Source organism: Bos taurus, chromosome 6, assembly GCF_002263795.3.
Source record: "Bos taurus isolate L1 Dominette 01449 registration number 42190680 breed Hereford chromosome 6, ARS-UCD2.0, whole genome shotgun sequence".
Classification (NCBI taxonomy): Eukaryota; Metazoa; Chordata; class Mammalia; order Artiodactyla; family Bovidae; genus Bos; species Bos taurus.
The window spans coordinates 42,808,291-42,827,919 of record NC_037333.1 but is presented as its reverse complement, the minus strand read 5'-3'; the positions used below and the strand labels follow the sequence as shown (position 1 = coordinate 42,827,919).

The 19,629-nt window shown below is 39.2% G+C and overlaps 1 long non-coding RNA gene across 1 annotated transcript in view; it reads left to right on the top strand.

Annotated features, from left to right (window-relative positions):
* The window catches only part of LOC132345492 (uncharacterized), an 83,800-nt gene that overhangs the window by 12,188 nt on the left and 51,983 nt on the right, over positions 1–19,629 (top strand). The gene's annotated exons all lie outside the window — the stretch shown is intronic.

Genomic DNA, 19,629 nt, shown 5'->3' with positions numbered 1-19,629 from the left:
TTTCAAAGGCATCTAGTACTCGGTTAACTCAAACATTAACTTGCAATCTTCCCTCTCCAAATAATCTTCCCTTCCCTCCCTTGGTGCTTTTTCCGTTTTCTCAGTTTTATTAAATCAAACCACCATCCATCGTTTTCCAAGACACATCATTTTCAACATCCCCATTACTCCCCATTTCAAACCCTTTAACAAATCCTGCCTATTTTATGTACTAAACAGCTCTCATGCCTATCTATGTCTCCCCATCGCTACTACCACCATCATCATCCTAGTTCAACTACTCTCTTAGCCTGTATTTCCACAATAATTGCCTAACTTCTTTCCCATCTTTTTTTCCCCTTGCAATAGCTAGAAATTGACTTTAAAAATATCATTTACAACCTATACTCAAATTCTTCACTAATTTCTTATTTCTCCTAAGATAAAGGTGAGACAGTGAGACAGTGCACTAAGTCGTGTCCGACTCTTGCGACCCCATGGACTGTAGCCTGCCAGGCTCCTCTGTCTATGGGATTCTCCAGGCAAGAATACTGGAGTGGGTTGCCATTTCCTTCTCCAGGGAAGTTTTCTTTAAAGGTAGTTTTCTTTAAAGTCACCTGCAAGACTTTGCACTCCAGCCCTACCTCCATCTTCATTCTCTACCTGCAAACACTTTCCTTCAATTTTGGGTGCAGAGGACTATTCATCCCCTGCTCATCTGTTTCCTTGTGAAGGGCAATGCTCTGTGAGTAACACTCCATCCTTTTGTGCCACTCCTATTCTTTCTGATCTCCACCTGTCTGCTGCCTCTGCATCTCTTGATTGGTTCTGTGGAAAAGAAAAAGACAGGCTACCCATGTTAAGCCTCTAACACAGAAGCATGAAGTTCTTTTTTCTCACCACTCCAGCTTTCTCTCCTGCTGTAGATCCTTATTCATGCTGTTCCTTCTGCCCTGGACATCTTTCCTTTCTCTTATCTCTTCTCATACTGCAGTTCAAGTTTTCCCTTCTCTCTTTCACTGAGGTAAACCTTCCTTTATGTCCCCTTTCAGCAGAGTTAAATTTACCACAATAGCAAGTTCACAAGGTTTTTTTTTTTTTTTTCTTTATGACAGTTTGAGTAATATCCATCTCTTTCACTCTTCTAAAAACCCTCTGAAGTCAGGGGCTACCTAGTTTTGTTCCCTACTGAATTCCTACTTCTTAACACAATACCCCTGAAACATTTGTGGATTGGCTGAATGAGTGAATGAATGTCAAATAATCTTGGAAGATAATTAAAATGATAATAAAAATCCAAATTTGATATCAGCATGTACCATTTGCATCCTATGACTATGTACACCATAAAGTTTATCAAATAAGTAGAACTCTAAAGTTGGAAGGAAGTTTTGGTGAATTTATCCTCATCAAATGTTTCATAATTTGGACATTTTCTATTTAGTATAGATTTCCCCCTAGACACACTATATTATACGGGCAAGGTTCTACTTTATGTAAATAATTAAATATGAGGAATGTCAAAGAAGAGGACTAGGGAGTAATTCATCAGTTGATTCATAAAATATTTGCTAAATGCCTATCTTACATTTGGACAAATTGCTTAACTTCTGACAGGTGAGCTTCGTTTCCTTAAACGTGAAGATAATGTCTATCACAGGGCTACCATTAGGATTAAATAAGACAAAGTATGTGAAATTGCCCTGCATATCACCTGCTCAATATGGGATTTCAGTGGTGATTTTTATATTTACTGAATACTCTTAAATACTGAACATCATTTTATTTTTATAATAATAAAAAAACAAAGGAATTATGTTTATCTCTAATTTTTAGATCAAAAACTTCAGAGAGTTTAAGGGACTTATCAAACGTTGCCCAGAAATTAGCAACAGAATCTGCAATAAAAAGTGAGATCTCCTAATTTCTATTCCACTGTACAATTATTTTTAACAAGGAATAGGTAGTTAGAACCTAAAATGGTAGAACTTATGTCTCATCAGTGTTCAGAGAGAGATGTTGCTCTTTAGTAACTATGGAGATAAACTTTGGGCCTGATGAACCATTTTGACATTTACAACCAGTTAAGATAACACCTTTTTTGCAGGCTTGAAAGATTTCCAAGTAAAATAGTCTCTGCAATTAAATAGAATGAAAACAAATAAACTAAAACAGTAACTGCATCCTATTTCAGAAACAGAAGATTAAGGTAAGAAATGAAATTTACTAACATATTGCCTTTAATTTTTTCTTTTCCTATTCATATTTTGAAATATTCTCCTTCTTTATTTGCAATTTACTTCATATATTTTGAGTACGTTATGACTCCTCTCCCTGAATGACCTTTGCCTGTCCAGACACCCCACATATAGATCCTTACAGTTACGACCCACCCATTTCCTACTTTTGCATTACCCACATGTCTTCATCATTTTCTCCAATTCACATTGACATCTCTGCCCCCTTGACAGTGAGACTTCCTTGTATGAATTTGCTTAATTTATGTATGTGTTACACAGTATTCATTGCCAAGACATTTGGTTCCTTCCAGTCATCAAAAAAACATAGAAAAAAAAGTGTATTCATTTTCCAATAACAAATATTTAAATGGTTAAATAAATTGAAATTCTTCATTATTTTTGTTCCCTTTATCCTAATCTGATCTACCATCATCTAACATCTTCATGTCTTCATTTCTGCCCTCCATTCTCAGATATTTACTGAGTATTATCTCTGCTGCTCCAGACCCTTACATTCTTGGGATGGTAAATGGAAATATGATAAATAGATAACAAACAGATAGATCGATCATGCATATTTTGGGATGGACATGTACACATTGCTATATTAAAAATGAATAACCAACAAGGACCTACTGTATAACACATGGAAATCTGCTCGGTGTTATGTGGCAAACTGGATGGGAGAGGAGTTTGGGGGAGAATAAATGCGTGTGTATGTATGGCCAAGTCCCTTTGCTGTTCACCTGAAACTATCATGACATTGTTAATCAGCTATACCCCAAAACAAAATAAAAAGTTAAAAAAAAGTGCAAGCTATTGTATCAATATTTTTTTCTCTAATGACCCTTAGGCAGTATCTACTGGGCTGAACCATATGAAATTGCCAATATTCAACTTTTTATAACCACAAAAATAGCTTTGTCATATTGTTCAATCTAATAAAAGCATTAAAACCATTGATCAAAATGTGAGAAATGTTTCCCAGCTACACCCAGATGTTTTGTCACTTTTGAATGATTTTACTTCTTAAATGAATTAATGGAATTGACCTGATTGGGTCTTTTGTAGAAGCATTCTAATTTAAGTAAATTTTTGTTTCAATGCCACTTTATTAACATATGGATTGTAGATGATATAAAGTCAAAGGACAGTAACCCCCTAACTGGCCACCCTGTCAGCCCTCTCCCCAGGGAGAAAGGCACAGGGAGGAATTCTATCTGGCTTCTGATGCCCCCATGCTCCCTCCCTGGCTCCTCCACAACTGTTCTACCACCTCCTTCTTTCTCTCTGCCTGTGCTCCAAGGCAAGCTTAAGTAAATGTTGTTTTTTTTTTTCCCAGAGTCAGGCAACATTTATCCTAACCAACATTTACCCAAATCGATATACTTTAATTGAAACTAATGGCAGTTAGCTTAAACCAACAGATTTTTCACTGGCCTAAGTACATTAAATCAATGTATTTCTCAAAATTGCTATATCTTATGTAAAACAATGCATTTTCATTTTATTCAGGACACATTTTTACTTCACTCTAATCTGCCAAGTTAAAGAGTCAGACTGAAGTAATAGATTTCTTTTTTTATACTAGCCCTAAGATCTTGAATGAAAGAAATATATTAATCATTCAGATATATGAATTCAATTTCATTTGGTTTAATGTAACAGACATTTATTGAGCATCTACTGTTTGTGAGATACTTTGTTTGACACTCCAGGGGGTACGAAGTGATTAAGACAGAGTTTCCACTGATAAAGGTTCATAATTTAGTGGTGTATACTTCCATGGACAGAATTAATTATAACCTAAGACAAACACCTAGGTAAATGTAATGGAGAAAGATATTAACTGACGGAGGAATTCAGAAGGAGATGCAAAAGAAGTTGCATTTAAGCTCATCTTTGAACGATGGAAACCAGAAGTGGTAAAAACATGCTGGATAGATTGGATAGATGGAACAGGATATTTACTAAGTAATACCAGCTACTGTAACTAAATATACATCCTAAATTTTTAGGAGCTTAACAAAATAGAAATTAATTTCTCACACACAATATAATCTACCGCAACTATTCCTGATCAGAAGTTCACTATTTTTAACTTGACATTTCTAAAATGAAGGGTCCTTCCAACCGGTGACTTCAGCATCCCCTGGGACTTCAAGGGGGACTCTGCATGCAGAAGTGGAAGGGGAAAGAGCCTGGAGAAGACACATCTTCTTCTAACAGCTTTAGCCGAGAAGTGATACCAAACACTTCTGTTTATGTCCCATGGGTAAACACTGGTCTCACGTTGTATCTTGATGCAGATGGACCAGGAGATATTGATCTTATCTGGGAAGCGACATCCTAGTGATAACTACATACTGTGCAAGGACCAATATGAGCTTAAGTGGACACCGGCTTCTTTGTCACAGTCAAAGACACAGATGAGAAATATAGAGGGTAATGAACATGGCGTAAAAAGTAGATGATTACTATTTTAGAAGGAAAGCAAGGCCAGAGTATGAAGAGCTCTCTACACTATCCTGGAGTGTTAATTCTTCACATAAATGGGAGTCACTGAGTGGGATTCATGAGAGATCCCACAGAGCTCCCTCCTGCCTTCCACATGTGAGGTAACAGTGTGAAGTCATCAGTCTGCATACTGGGACAGGGGCTTCTCCAGTCCCTAACCATGCTGGCAGCTCGATCTTGAAATTCAGAACTATGAGCTTTAAGTGTCTATTATTTATAAGCTACGCTTTCTGTGGTAATTTGTTACAGGAGCCCTAAAGGACTAAATAGAGTCCTATTTGAATTTTTCATCAGTAAAATGGAGTAAGCAGTACCTCTTTCACAACAACTTCCTCTGTGACTTACCTCTGGATTACCCAAAAGGGCAATGAGCTGATCTTCTATAACCATTTCTTTTAAAATGAAAATATATGTTTATATCACTTAGGTTATACAAACTCAAGAACAATGCTATGCTGTGCTTTGTCCCTCAGTTGAGTCTGACTCTTTCTGACCTCATGGACTGTAGCCCTCCAGGCTCCTCTGCCCGTGGGATTCTCCAGGCAAGAATACTGGAGTTAGTTGCCATACCCTCCTTCAGGGAATCTTCCCAACCCAGGAATCAAACCCAGGTATCCCGCATTGCAGGTGGATTCTTTACCATCTGAGCCAACAGGGAAACCCAAGAATACTGGAGTGGGTAGCCTATCCATTCTCCAGGGGATCTTTCTGACTCAGGAATTCCAGGGTCTCCTGCATTGCAACCGATTCTCTACCAGCTGAGTTATGAGATAATAATGTAGCTATCATTTGTTGAGGAATTACTGTATGCTGGATGTGTTGTATACATTCTAATCCTTACATAGACATAGAGGATAAATGTATGGACACCAAGGGATGAAAAGGGGAGTGGGATTAATTGAGAGATTGAGATACATACACTATTGATGTGCCTGTGTGCTCAGCCACTTCTGTCGTGTCCAACTGTTTGCAACCCTATGGACTGTAGCCTGCCAATCTCCTCTGTTCGTGGGATTCTCCAGGCAAGAATACTGGAGTGTGTTGCCATGCCCTCCTCCAGGGGATCTCCCTGGCCCAGGGATCAAACCCACGTTGTGTACAAAATAGGTAACTAATGAGAGCCTACTGTATAACAGGGAACTCTACTCAGTGCTCTGTGGTAAACTAAATGGAAAGGAAATCCAAATAGAAGGGATATATATATATATATATATATATATATATATATATATATATATCACATGTAGCTGATTCACTTTACTGTAGAGCAGAAACTAACAAAACATTATAAAGCAACTATACTCCAATAAAAAATTAACTTAAAAAACCACCTCACTTTGAGATTTCTTTCACTTAATGGTTTGGCCTTCTGATAGCCTTCTCTGCCCTGTTCATTTTTTGACTGAATTTCAACAGTGTCCTTGTGAGATGAATAAACCACAAAATTGTTCTGTTTTCAAGAAGGTGCACCTGTATTGCATTGGGTAAAGCTGGCAATTGCCTGCCTAATTGGGCACATGATTGTATTCTGCCAACATATCAGCATTTCCAGCAGGTACAACCCATGAGAAATGAAATTAACTCTTACTTTGGCATGAGCCACCAAGCAATCTTTAAGCCATAGGCTGGGGATTATGGCCATCTCTTTGAGCACTCAATTATACATGCAAGATTATTTGTTGCTTGATTGCTTATCTAAAATTTATTCATGAAGTTTCTTGTATAATTATGATTTATTGAAAATCACCAGGCTTACAAAGCTCTGTATCTATATTTTCTTTCTGTCCCAAGGGATAAAATGTGATATTTGTTGTTGTTGTTTAATCACTAAGTCATGTCCAACTCTTTTGCAACCCCATGGACTGTAGCTTGCCAGGTTCCTCTGTCCATGGGACTTTCCAGGCAAGAATACTGGAGTGGGTTGCCATTTCCTTCTCAAGGGGATCTTCCAAACTCAGGGATCCAACCAGGTCTCCTGCATTGGCAGGTGGATTCTTTACCACTGAGCCATCTGGGAAGCCAAAAATGTGACATTTACATTGGTCATAAGAATACATGTATTTATTTATTCATAAAAAGCATAACATTCTATAACAATGAGAAAAATCCCCTTCCCTCTCACATGTGTGCATGCTCATTCAGCCATGTTTGACTCTTTGCTACCCCATAGACTGTAGTCTGCCAGGCTCCTCTGTCCACAGGATTCTCCAAGCAAGAATGCTGGAGTGGGTTGCCATTTCATCCTTCAGGGGATCTTCCCAACACAGGGATTGAACCTGCATCTCCTGCATTGGCAGGCAGATTCTTTACCACTGTGCCACCTAGGAAGCCCTTCCCTCTCACTTTCCGATGCGATTTCTGATACTGTTCCTACTTTGCCAAAAGAAAACCTTTCCCATCTTTGCTTAGTGGCTCAGTTCAGTTCAGTCAGTTCAGTCGCTCAGTCATGTCCGACTCTTTATGACCCAATGAACCGCAGCACGCCAGGCCTCCCTGTCCATCACCAACTCCCGGAGTTCACTCAAACTCACGTCCATTGAGTCGGTGATGCCATCCAGCCATCTCATCCTCTGTCGTCCCCTTCTCCTCCTGCCCCCAATCCCTCCCAGCATCAGAGTCTTTTCCAATGAGTCAACTCTTCCCATGAGGTGGCCAAAGTATTGGAGTTTCAGCTTCAGCATCAGTCCTTCGAATGAACACCCAGGACTGATCTCCTTTAGAATAGACTGGTTGGATCTCCCTGCAGTCCAAGGGACTCTCAAGAGTCTTCTCCAACACCACAGTTCAAAAGCATCAATTCTCTGGCACTCAGCTTTCTCACAGTCCAACTCTCACATCCATACATGACCACTGGAAAAACCATAGCCTTGACTAGACGGACCTTTGTTGGGAAAGTAATGTCTCTGCTTTTGAATATGCTATCTAGGTTGGTCATAACTTTCCTTCCAAGGAGTAAGTATCTTTTAATTTCATGGCTGCAATCACCATCTGCAGTGATTTTGGAGCCCAGAAATATACAGTCAGACTCTGTTTCCCCTGTTTCTCCTTCTATTTCCCATGAAGTGATGGGACCAGATGCCATGATCTTCGTTTTCTGAATGTTGAGATTTAAGCCAACTTTTTAACTCTCCACTTTCACTTTCAACAAGAGGGTTTTTAGTTTCTCTTCACTTTCTGCCATAAGGGTGGTGTCATCTGCATATCTGAGATTATTGATATTTCTCCCAGCAATCTTGATTCCAGCTTGTGTTTCTTCCAGTCCAGCGTTTCTCATGATGTACGCTGCATATTAGTTAAATAAGCAGGGTGACAATATACAGCCTTGATGTACTCCTTTTCTTATTTGGAACCAGTCTGTTGTTCCATGTCCAGTTCTAACTGTTGCTTCCTGACCTGCATATAGGTTTCTCAAGAGGCAGGTCAGGTGGTCTGGTATTCCCATCTCTTGAAGAATTTTCCACAGTTTATTGTGATCCACACAGTCAAAGACTTTGGCATAGTCAGTAAAGCAGAAATAGATGTTTTTCTGGAACTCTCTTGCTTTTTCCATGATCCAGCGTATGCTGTTAATTTGATCTCTGGTTCCTCTGCCTTTTCTAAAACCAGCTTGAACATCTGGAAGTTCACAGTTCACGTGTTGCTAAAGCCTGGCTTGGAGAATTTTGAGCATTACTTTACTAGCATGTGAGATGAGTGCAATTGTGTGGTAGTTTGAGCATTCTTTGGCATAGCCTTTCTTTGGGATTGGAATGAAAACTGACCTTTTCCAGTCCTGTGGCCACTGCTGAATTTTCCAAATTTGCTGGCATATTGAGTGCAGCATTTTCACAGCATCATCCTTCAGGATTTGAAATAGCTCAACTGGAATTCCATCACCTCCACTAGCTTTGTTCATAGTGATGCTTTCTAAGGCCCACTTGACTTCACACATCAGGATGTCTGGCTCTAGGTGAGTGATCACACCATCGTGATTATCTGGGTCTTGAAGATCTTTTTTGTACAGTTCTTCTGTGTATTCTTGCCACCTCTTCTTAATATCTTCTGCTTTTGTTAGGTCCATACAATTTCTGTCTTTTATCGAGCCCATCTTTGCATGAAATGTTCCCTTGGTATCTCTAATTTTCTTGAAGAGATCTCTATTCTTTCCCATTCTGTTGCTTTCCTCTATTTCTTTGCATTGATCGCTGAGGAAGGCTTTCTTATCTCTTCTTGCTATTCTTTGGAACTCTGCATTCAGATGCTAATAACTCCTTTTCTCCTTTGCTTTTCACTTCTCTTCTTTTCACAGCTAATTGTAAGGCCTCCTCAGACAACCATTTTGCTTTTTTGCATTTCTTTTTCTTGGGTATGGTCTTGATCCCTGTCTCCTGTACAATGTCATCAACCTCGGTCCATAGTTCATCAGCCACTCTGTCTATCAGATCTAGGCCCTTAAATCTGTTTCTCATTTCCATTGTATAATCATAAGGGATTTGATTTAGGTCATACCTGAACGGTCTAGTGGTTTTCCCTACTTTCTTCAATTTAAGTCTGAATTTGCCAATAAGGTGTTCATGATCTGAGCCACAGTCAGCTCCCAGTCTTAGTTTTGCTGACTGTATAGAGCGTCTCCATCTTTGGCTGCAAAGAATATAATCAATCTGATTTCAATGTTGATCATCTGGTGATGTCCATGTGTAGAGTCTTCTCTTGTGTTGTTGGAAGAGGGTGTTTGCTATGACCAGTGCATTCTCTTGGCAATGCTTTGGTCATATTCCAAGGCCAAATTTGCTTCCATATTCCAAGGCCAAATTTGCCTGTTACTCCAGGTATTTCTTTACTTCCTACTTTTGCATTCCAGTTCCCTATAATGGAAAGGACATCTTTTTTGGGTGTTAGTTCTAAAAGGTCTTGTAGGTCTTCATAGAACCATTCAACTTCAGCTTCCTCAGGATGACTGGTTGGGGCATAGGCTTGGATTACTGTGATATTGAATGGTTTGCCTTGGAAAAGAAGAGAGATCATTCTGTCGTTTTGGAGATTGCATCCAAGTACTGCATTTTGAACTCTTTTGTTGACCATGATGGCTACTCCATTTCTCCTAAGGGATTCCTGCCCACAGTAGTAGATATAAAGGTCATCTGAGTTAAATTCACCCATTCCAGTCCATTTTAGTTCGCTGATTTCTAGAATGTCAACGTTCAACTCTTTCCATCTCCTGTTTGACCACTTCCAATTTGCCTTGATTCATGGACCTAACATTCCAGGTTCCTATGCAATATTGCTCTTTACAGCATCAGACCCTGCTTCTATCACCAGTCACCTCCGCTTAGTGGCTCAGTCCTGTACAATTCTGTGACCCCATGGACTATAGCCCACCAGGCACCTCTGTCCATGGGGATTCTTCAGGTAGGAATGCTGGAGTGGGTCGCCAATGCCCTCATCCAGGGGATCTTCCCAAACCAGGGGTCAAACCCAGGTCTCCTGCATTGCAAGAGGATCCTTTATTGCCTGAGCCACCAGGCACCCTCTCCCAATATGATTAGAAAGATGAGTTCTTCCTATTTCTTTTTTCTGAAAAAGGAGGCTACTGGGCCTTTTGTTCACTTTTACGGTGATTATGGTGCCTGTGAACACAGATACTCTCTCTTTAGCCATCAAGGCCTAAGAAGCTGCTGCCGTGGCATTTAGTAAAGGCTACTGAGAAACTCAACAGAACCAAGTATCTTGGTTAGATCCATTGACTTGATTCTTTTATGTGAATCTCAAAATATAAATATTAGCTATGAGGCACTAGCTATAAAATTTTTAAAATCTATCCCCGTATGTTATTCTTGCTAATTTTTTACATATATATGGAAGTGCTATACTAAATCTGAATTTTGGAACTGGGTACCCTGGATCTAAGTCCTTATTCTACTATTTATTGATCATGTGACCAAGAATAAACACTAAACCTCTTCAGCTTCAGCTGTCTCCTTTGTATAAAAAGGATTAATAACATTGATTTGATGATTAAGCACAGAACATTTGTAGAGTGTCTACTACAATGCCAGCCATCTAATAGTCTTTACAATGTTGGTATTAATCTGTACAAACATAAGGCATATGCTTAATGATTGTGTACTAAGATTTATGTCACACATAAAAATAGAACAGAAAATTTAGTGGGATTTTTCCTTTTTCCTAGGCTTAGTGCTTGAGGTCCAAAGCTGAAGAAAAATTGGTATTGAGCCCCCTACATGCAAAAGAGAACTGGTAACAACTTTGTCCTGTCCTAACAGCTCCTTCTGTGTCTTACTTTAAGGCAGCAAAACTGGCCCTGCCACCAGCTGCCAAAACCAGAATGCTCCACAATTCACTTCTAGCTAAAAAATAATACTGGAAAAGGGAAAAGTTAGTTGACACCCTGGGGAAGGTAGTGTCTAAAGTTTGAAAGGAACTGTCCTTCCACTCCTTCTCAAAGCTAACTCACGATGGTAGGAAGAACCTCTTCTCAGAGGCCGGTGTTGTCTGAAAGGAGGAAGGACTCACATCTCTGTTTCCTGTTAGGTGATCGATTAACTAGTGTACTACAGTTGTTGAGAGAGAATGATTTGCATTTTCTGAAGCTTAGGGGCTTACAAGAGCACTGATACTGAGGTCTGGTTATTGTCTGGAGATTTCTGAAAGTGAGAAATGCTTTTGACAACACGGCAAAAAGGAATCTCAATATAGTATGCCCAGGAATAAGATGGGGGCAGTTTTCTACCCGATCCCATTTTCTGCAGCCCTCTAAGACTATTGATAAAGAAAACAGGGATAGACATACATGCACTATTGATGCTATGTATAAAATAGATAACTACTGAGAATTGATTGCATATCACAGGGAACTCAGTGCTCTGTGGTGATCTAAATGGGTAGGAAATCCAAAAACGAAGGGGGGGGTGTGTGTGTGTATAGGGAGAGAGAGAGAGCTGATTCACTTAGCTTTACAGTACAAACTAACACAACATTGTAAAGCAACTATACGCTAATAATAATTTAACAAAGAAAAAAAGAAAACAACTATTTCAGATTCCAAAGAGTCCAGTGCTCTGAGGTAGAAGCAGATACCCCGGGCTGTCCAAATGTTCAAAACTAAGAGAACATGTTAGAGGCATGAATTGCTGGTAAGAGCTGGAGAGAGGCAGGAATTTCATCTCTACACGGGCCACAATAATAGAAAGTCTCAGGTTACAGCTGATCACTGCTGTAGTAAACTGCACAGACTCTCCATGTGGAGACCAATACATTGGCAGAGACACCAACAATGAATACAAGGTACTAAGCCAGAGTGAAATTAGGGAAACTTTCCTGCAACCAAGTCCAAGAAAATGATTTCTTTCCCATTTATTCCCCTGCCCATCCCTCATTCCTGAGGCTTTGAAAAGGGGCAGTTGCTTTAGAATAGAATGAAGAAGGAAAATAAAGGCCCATCCCCAAATCAGATCTCTTTGATAAGGAAGTGTGTATTAAATGATTAAAATGATAATAAAAATAGCAGTTATTATATTAATAGCTAATCCATACTTCTTTCACTCTATTCCAGGCAATATTCCAAGTTCTCCTCCACATATAGAAGAGCTGTATAATGTAGGTTATTTTATTATCTCCATTTGCTTGCTAAGGAAATGAAGCCCATTTGAGTTTGAGTGACTTACTCAAGGAACCAAAACTAGTAGTTGGTGGTTCTGTGATTGAAACCAATAGAATATGGCACTGGCATCTGCATTCCTAGACATGAGTTCAAAATTGTAATCTGGACTGAAATTTTAATAGTAAAAATGTACACAAGTTTTTACTGAAGGATGTGAGAAGAGAATATGACAGAGTAAGTGTGAAGACAAATCCTGGAGAAGAATAGAAGCATCTCATAGTTATACCTTAATGAGTTAAAACTGCTCAATAAACTCTCATGATTTTAAAAGCATAGGAAAATATATATAGATGATATATAATATACATGCATTTTATATGTATATGTCTGTGTGTGTGTGTGTGTGTGTATACACACAGTGATAGTGGTTTAGTTGCTAAGTCATGTCCGACTCGAGATCTCATGAACTGTAGCCTATCAGGCTCCTCTGTCCATAGGATTTTCCAGGTAAGAATACTGGAGTGGCTAGCCATTACCTTCTCCAGGATATCTTCCTAGCCCAGGGATCAAATCTAGGTCTCCTGCACTGCAGGCAGATTCTTTATCGACTGAGCTACCACGGAAGCACCTTATATGTGTGTGTGTGTGTGTGTACATGGATATGGAGGCTTCCCAGGTAACTCAATGGTAAAGAATCCACCTGCAATGCAGGAGATGCAAGTTTGATCCCTGGGTTGAAAAGATCCCCTGGAGTAGGAAATGGCAGCCCAGTCTAATATTCTTGGCTAGGAAATCCCATGGAGAGAAATGCCTGGTGGGCTACAGTCCACATGGATGCAAAAGAGTCAGATGCAACTTATTGACTAAACAACAAACACACACATATATATATGAAACAAATTTAACACTTATAAGGGCACCTAGTAAATTTTGTTAAAAGAATGTTACTCATATAACAACAACTACCATAATGTGTATAATTTGCATAACATATGTGCAAATTCTATGCAAATGTTAGAGATTATTATTGATCATAATTGAAATTATTGACAAACTATATTGAATTTATTTTTATTTCCTAAATGTTTACCCTGAGTTTTCTTTATTTAAAAGCCAGGGAAAATAAACATAGATATATCCTCTTAAGAAAACCAACTCTCAAAAAAAAAAAAAAAAAACCAACTCTCATTCTTTATATTTATGTAATTACAATGGAAATGGTAGATGCATGATCACAGGGGAAGTTAAATATAAGATTGAAGAAAATATTAAAAAGTACAGCAGTCTGGCTAAAATGAGTCTGTACTAGCACAGGGGAGGGTCCTGGTGACATGCTAGGTCTTCTCCTCATCTAATTTTGATAATATGATTGATGATGTGATTTCTTATAAGAGGTGGAAAGAAACAACATCAAAACTAATCACATTATGCTGGCATTTGAAAGCCTGAATAAAAGGTATGTGAACTCATTACAGGAGGACATTTTTTCATTTGAAATTTAAATTTGCCAGCCCATCCATATTTGTCTGGGAAAGTTGTGAATTTGTTTGTAGATGAAAATGACCAGAGATGAGTAATCAGTTCTAGCTGATTACAGTTTATAATAGGCAGCCCAGGGACTTCCTGGCAGTTACAGATCTGCCTTTACAGATCTCAAGAATAAGGAGGATGATGCGATGCCCTGAGTCTTTGTGGCCATATTTCTATGTCCCTTCAAAGGAAGAAATGACCCCCCTCCACCAGCCAGATGCTAATGAAATTTCTATTTGCAAACGTGGTTTTCTCTGTAGTTAGATTTTTTCCTTTAAAATGGAAATGTTTAGGAGTTTTAGTCGAGAGGATAGTACGCCTTTATTTCATAGACTTTTCAATGATATAGTCATGACTGTGTGGCAGTGTCTACCAAGGGGGATATTAACTTTAATATAAAAACACACAGCTAGAAGAACTCAAGAAGTCTATCATTTTTCCAATATGCAGTATTCAAGCCCCACAGTAGCACACCCTACACTTAAGCTATCAAGAAATTTAGGCTATTTGAAATGTTACAAATGTGCAAGCAATACCCATTATCCTAGATGGGCAATACAATTTATGGAAGATATAATAAATAGAGGGAAATTTAGTATGTTTGTTCAATACAGAGTAGGTAATTGAAGTACAGGATCCAAAGTAAAACCATAAACAATAATTAGATAGTGAAAATGTGGAGAGTTAACTGTGACCCACATAATAATACAGCTGAGCATCAGCAAAGACAGAAATTGGCTTGCATTTGGAAACAGATTATAAAGGGAATGTGTGCTTAATAAACATCTGGAGAAGCTGTGATGATATCTGAAGAAGAAGATTTTGAAGAAGGGAACTCTCTAATCTTAACCTTACAATCTTAATTTGTGGAGGAACATATGATTACGTAGATGTTATTATGTACATCTGGAGTGGAGTTAGTATAATATCCTTATGAGCCTCAGCATTGAGCAAATTGCAATAAAACTGTGTAGAGTTGCTTAGTATAGCTAGTACCACTGATAGTTTCAAGTTAAAAGTTCTCTTCAAGTTTGCAGTACTGTTTAGGGTCTTGGGTGCAAAGAACAGAAAGAGATTATGTCTACATTAAGCAAAAATAGAATTTAATGGAGAGATACAAGGGGCTCACAGCATTACTGGGGGTGAAAGGATAGAACTGTAAAAATGAGTAGGGCAAAGCAGCAGGAATAGTCTTGGGTAAAGTGAAAGTGAAAGTCTCTCAGTCGTGTCCAACTCTCTGCAACCCCATGGACTATAGAGTTCATGAAATTCTCCAGGCCAGAATACTGGAGTGAGTAGCCTTTCCCTTCTTCAGGGGATCTTCTCAACTCAGGGATCAAACCCAGGTCTCCTGCATTGCAGGCGGATTCTTTTAACAGCTGAGCTACAAGGGAAGCCCAAGAATACTAGAGTGGGTAGCCTATCCCTTCTCTAGTGGATCTTCCCAACCCAGGAATCAAATCTGGGGTCTCCTGCATTACAGAAGGATTCTTTACCAACTGAGCTATCAGGTAAGCCTCAGTCTTGGGTAACGTACTCTCATTTCAGCTGCAATGCACACTTTCTAACCAGTACCTACCACACAACCAAGAGTCAAAGTACCAGGAGAGAACATCTGATTGGTTGATGGTAAATTGAATGTACAGCCATCATTGTACTGGGACAGACAGGCAGACTATGTCACCTGAAACTTTCCTTAGGAAGCATGTGCTTCTTAATGCCTATTATGTTACAAACACCTTTGTGTCTGTTATATACAAAAATTATATAATATATATTAATATTATATAATAAACATCACAAAGCTTCAGGAAGTTTTGCCTTTTGGGAATTTATTTTATACATTTAATTACTGCAGGAGGTAAGAAAGAGAAGTACAAGATAGAACCAAAAATGGGAGCGTGTGTTACATACAAGGAAGGAGATGCCATAAAAGTGCTATAACATACCACATGTTACACAGCTTGAATAAAAGAAATGAAAATCATAAGCACTGTCCAATGTGTCAGTTAGGGTGGCCATAGTTGATTGACCAAATCAGAACATTTTTGAGAGTGAAAGGCTTGCCATTAATATTTTTGCCCAGACAATAGGCTTAAATAGGAGTATCCCTGGTTTATCATATCCTTAGTATATAAGAATGCAATAATCTTGAGAATGACAACATTCTACAAAAGACATTGTTTACTGGCTTTGTCCACTTGAGGCAGAAACAACAGGAACAGCGTCGACTGAAGGATGGAAATGTTCTTTTTTAATGTGCCCAGTGTGTGAAATCTGCCCAAAGTGTGTCAGACATTAACTACATGTGGTTATTGATCTCTTGAAATGTAGCTAATATGACTAAGGAACTAAATATTTAACTTATTTCAATTTAATTAATTTAAATGTGAATATATATGCATGCCTGGTGGCTACCAATAAGAATAGCACAGAACTAGATTTTAATTTTAACTTAGGGTTCATTAGATTTTTATAGCTACTTACCACAAGACTCTAAGAGGTGTTTTAACTTGGGACTTCATCATGGAAGAAGGATTAATGGTTACTTAACAATGATATTCATAGACTAAAAATGATAAGTGATATTCAATTGGAATAAGTGAAAAAATATATACCTAATATGGCAAATAAGTCTCTGATATTTATTTCTAATTCCATTTCATTAAGTAGTTGTGAAATTCTGGATATTCTCTTTGTTTCTTATTGTAGGAAAAGTAAAATAATTTACTCTCTTCCATTCTAGGTTCTTGGCTGAGACCCTCTTGTAATAAAAGCTATTAATAAGAGAAAAACAAACAGAAGTTTAATAACACGTATGCTTCCTATACACATGACAGATACTCAGGAATACTGAGCCAAAATGGCTTGAAACACCACCTGCAATTCTATCTTCAGCTATTATTTTTCTCCCCTCCCTTTGCTCACGCAGAGTTTTGCTTTGTTTTGTTTTGTTTTCTTTTATCTGTGACTGATCTTCTGCTTTGGAAGCCATGGTTGGTGTGAGATGCTAACTAATTGCTTTACCCCAGGAATGACCTCTGTCAAAATAATCCCAAAGTCCTTAGTTCTTTTTCTTATCTACTTGCTTCTGTGTGTGTCCACCCTGCTTCTGAGGGAAGAAAGGGATTTTATATTTCATTTCTTGGCATAAAGAGTAACTACAGCTTGAGTGTAACAAATTGGGTCCCCCACTGGGCTAAAGTTTCAGATACCATTAAGCAGTATAATAGCATGGTTGGAAATACAGGCTCCGGTGAAAAGCTATTCAATCAATTACTAACTGGATGATCTTGGGCAAATTATTTATGTTTCTTGAGTCTCAGTTTCCTCATTTATAAAACAAATTTTAAAATGTGCTTTCCTCTACAAGTTACTGTGGGGCTGTGCATATAAAGCACAAAGTGCGGTTATAATGCTGATATAAAGTAAGCATTAATTCAAGTCAATTACACTTTTGAGCCCCTGTCGAGTATGCTAAGGGCTGCAAAATGTGTCACAGAGCTGACAGTTTAGTGGCAATTCTGCCCGCACCCCAACTCCTGACTCTATGTTGATATATGTCCATAGCTTGATGGGAGTTCTCTTGTGTGTAACTTTGTTTTCCTCTTGCTGCCCTTAGAATTCTCTCTTTAACTTTTGCCATTTAATTATGACATGTCTTGGTGTGGATCTCTTGGAGTTCATCTTGTTTGAGGCTCTCTGTGATTCCTATAACTGGATATGTGTTTTCTTCTTCAGGTTTAGGAAGTTTTCCACCATAATTTTGTCAAATACTTTTTCAAACTTCTCTCTTTCTTCTCCCTCTGGGATCCCTAGAACGTGAATGTCAGGACACTTGATTTTGTCTCAGAGACCCCTTAAACTGTTCTTTTTGTTTTCTTTTTCATCTTGATGTTCTATTGGGTGTTCTCCATTATTCTATTTTCCAGACCATTTATGTGTTCTCCTATGATGCTGGGAGGGACTGGGGGCAGGAGGAGAAGGGACGACAGAGGATGAGATGGCTGGATGGCATCACCGACTCGATGGACGTGAGTTTGAGTGAACTCCGGGAGTTGGTGATGGACAGGGAGGCCTGGCGTGCTGTGATTCATGGGGTCGCAAAGAGTGGGACACGACTGAGTGACTCAACTCAACTGAACTGATATCATATAATCTCGTCTTTATTCTTTCTAATTGTTTTTTTCATTTTGGCTATTGTATTCTTCAGTACTGACTGGTTCTTTTTTATATTTCTAGTTCCTTGCTTAAATTTTCACTGTGTTCATCTATTCTTTTCCCTAGTTGTTAGCATTCTTATACTAATGCTTTGAACTCTTTATCTGATAAATTTGTTATCTCTGTTCCATTAGTTGTTTTTTCAGTTATTTTCTTGTTCTTTCACTTGAAACAAATTTCTGTGCCCTTGCATTTTGCTTTAATTTTCTTGGTCTCTAATAAACTAAGTGAAACAGTTACCAATTCTGGTCTTTAAGTTGTGTTTTTGTGTGGAAAGCACCCCTATCCTCCTGGAGATGGAAATGGAAACCTATCTCCAGTATTCTCGCCTAGAGAATCCCATGAACAGAAGAGCCTAGAGGGCAATAGTCCATGGGATCACAAAGAGTCAGACACAACTGAACAACAACAATCATTATCTGCTCTGTGTGTGACCTCTGGCTTTGGTGGGACAGCTGAATCTGAAGTAAGAATGAGTTGTGTCTTCTTTCAAAGTGTGCTGACCCCTATTATCTTGTTGGGAAGTAGGGACAGAGATAGAGGGCTTAGAGCCAGAGCCATGTGTCACCTGGGATTTCTGCTATGCTCAGTGGTCAACAACACCCTATAAAAGGTTGGGTTGGGTCTTAAGGTACTGGAGCAGAAGCCCTGAGGACTGGATTCTAGCTTGTTCCATTTCAAGTGTGTGCTCTCCTCACTCTCAGCAATGGCATCATTGGCCCAGAGGTAGCAATGCCGGAGCAAGAGGGGCAGAGTGAGAGTCCAGTCCGGGCCAGAGCACATGCTGAGGCTGTCTCAGCATACAATCAGAGCTCCAGACAGTTCCAAGAGCACCAGTAATGGTTACCCTTGCCACGTTCAGATGTAGTGCCAGGTCCAAGCCAGCTCCTTCACACTACAACTGCGCATTGTCCTCACCTACGACAGGTTTCACTCTAGCTGGGAGCTATACAGGTGAGTAAGAGGGGTCAGGGCAAGCACTTGGTCTGGGCCAGGATGCAAGCTGGGGTAGGCGTGGGAAATCAGCCAGAGTAACAGGCAGTTCAGTTCAGTCACTCAGTTGTGTTCAACTCTTTGCAACCCCTTGGACTGCAGGACTCCAGGCCTCCCTGTCAATCACCAATTCCCAGAGTTTACTCAAACTTGTGTCCATTGAGTTGGTGATGCCATCCAATCATCTCATCCTCTGTTGTTCTCTTCTCCTCCTGCCTTCATTCTTTCCCAGCATCAGGGTCTTTTCCAATGAATCAGTTCTTCACATCAGGTGGCCAAAGGATTGGAGCTTCAGCTTCAGCATCATGTCCTTCCAATGAATGAATATTCAGGACTGATTTCCTCTAGGATGGACTGGTTGGATTTCTATGCTGTCTAAGGGACTCTCAAGAGTCTTCTCCAGCACCACAGTTCAAAAGCATCAGTTCTTCGGTGCTCAACTATCTTTATAGCCCCAATCTCACATCCATACATAACTACTGGAAAACATAGCTTTGACTAGATGGACCTTTGTTGGCAAAGTAATCTCTCTGCTTTTTAATATGCTGT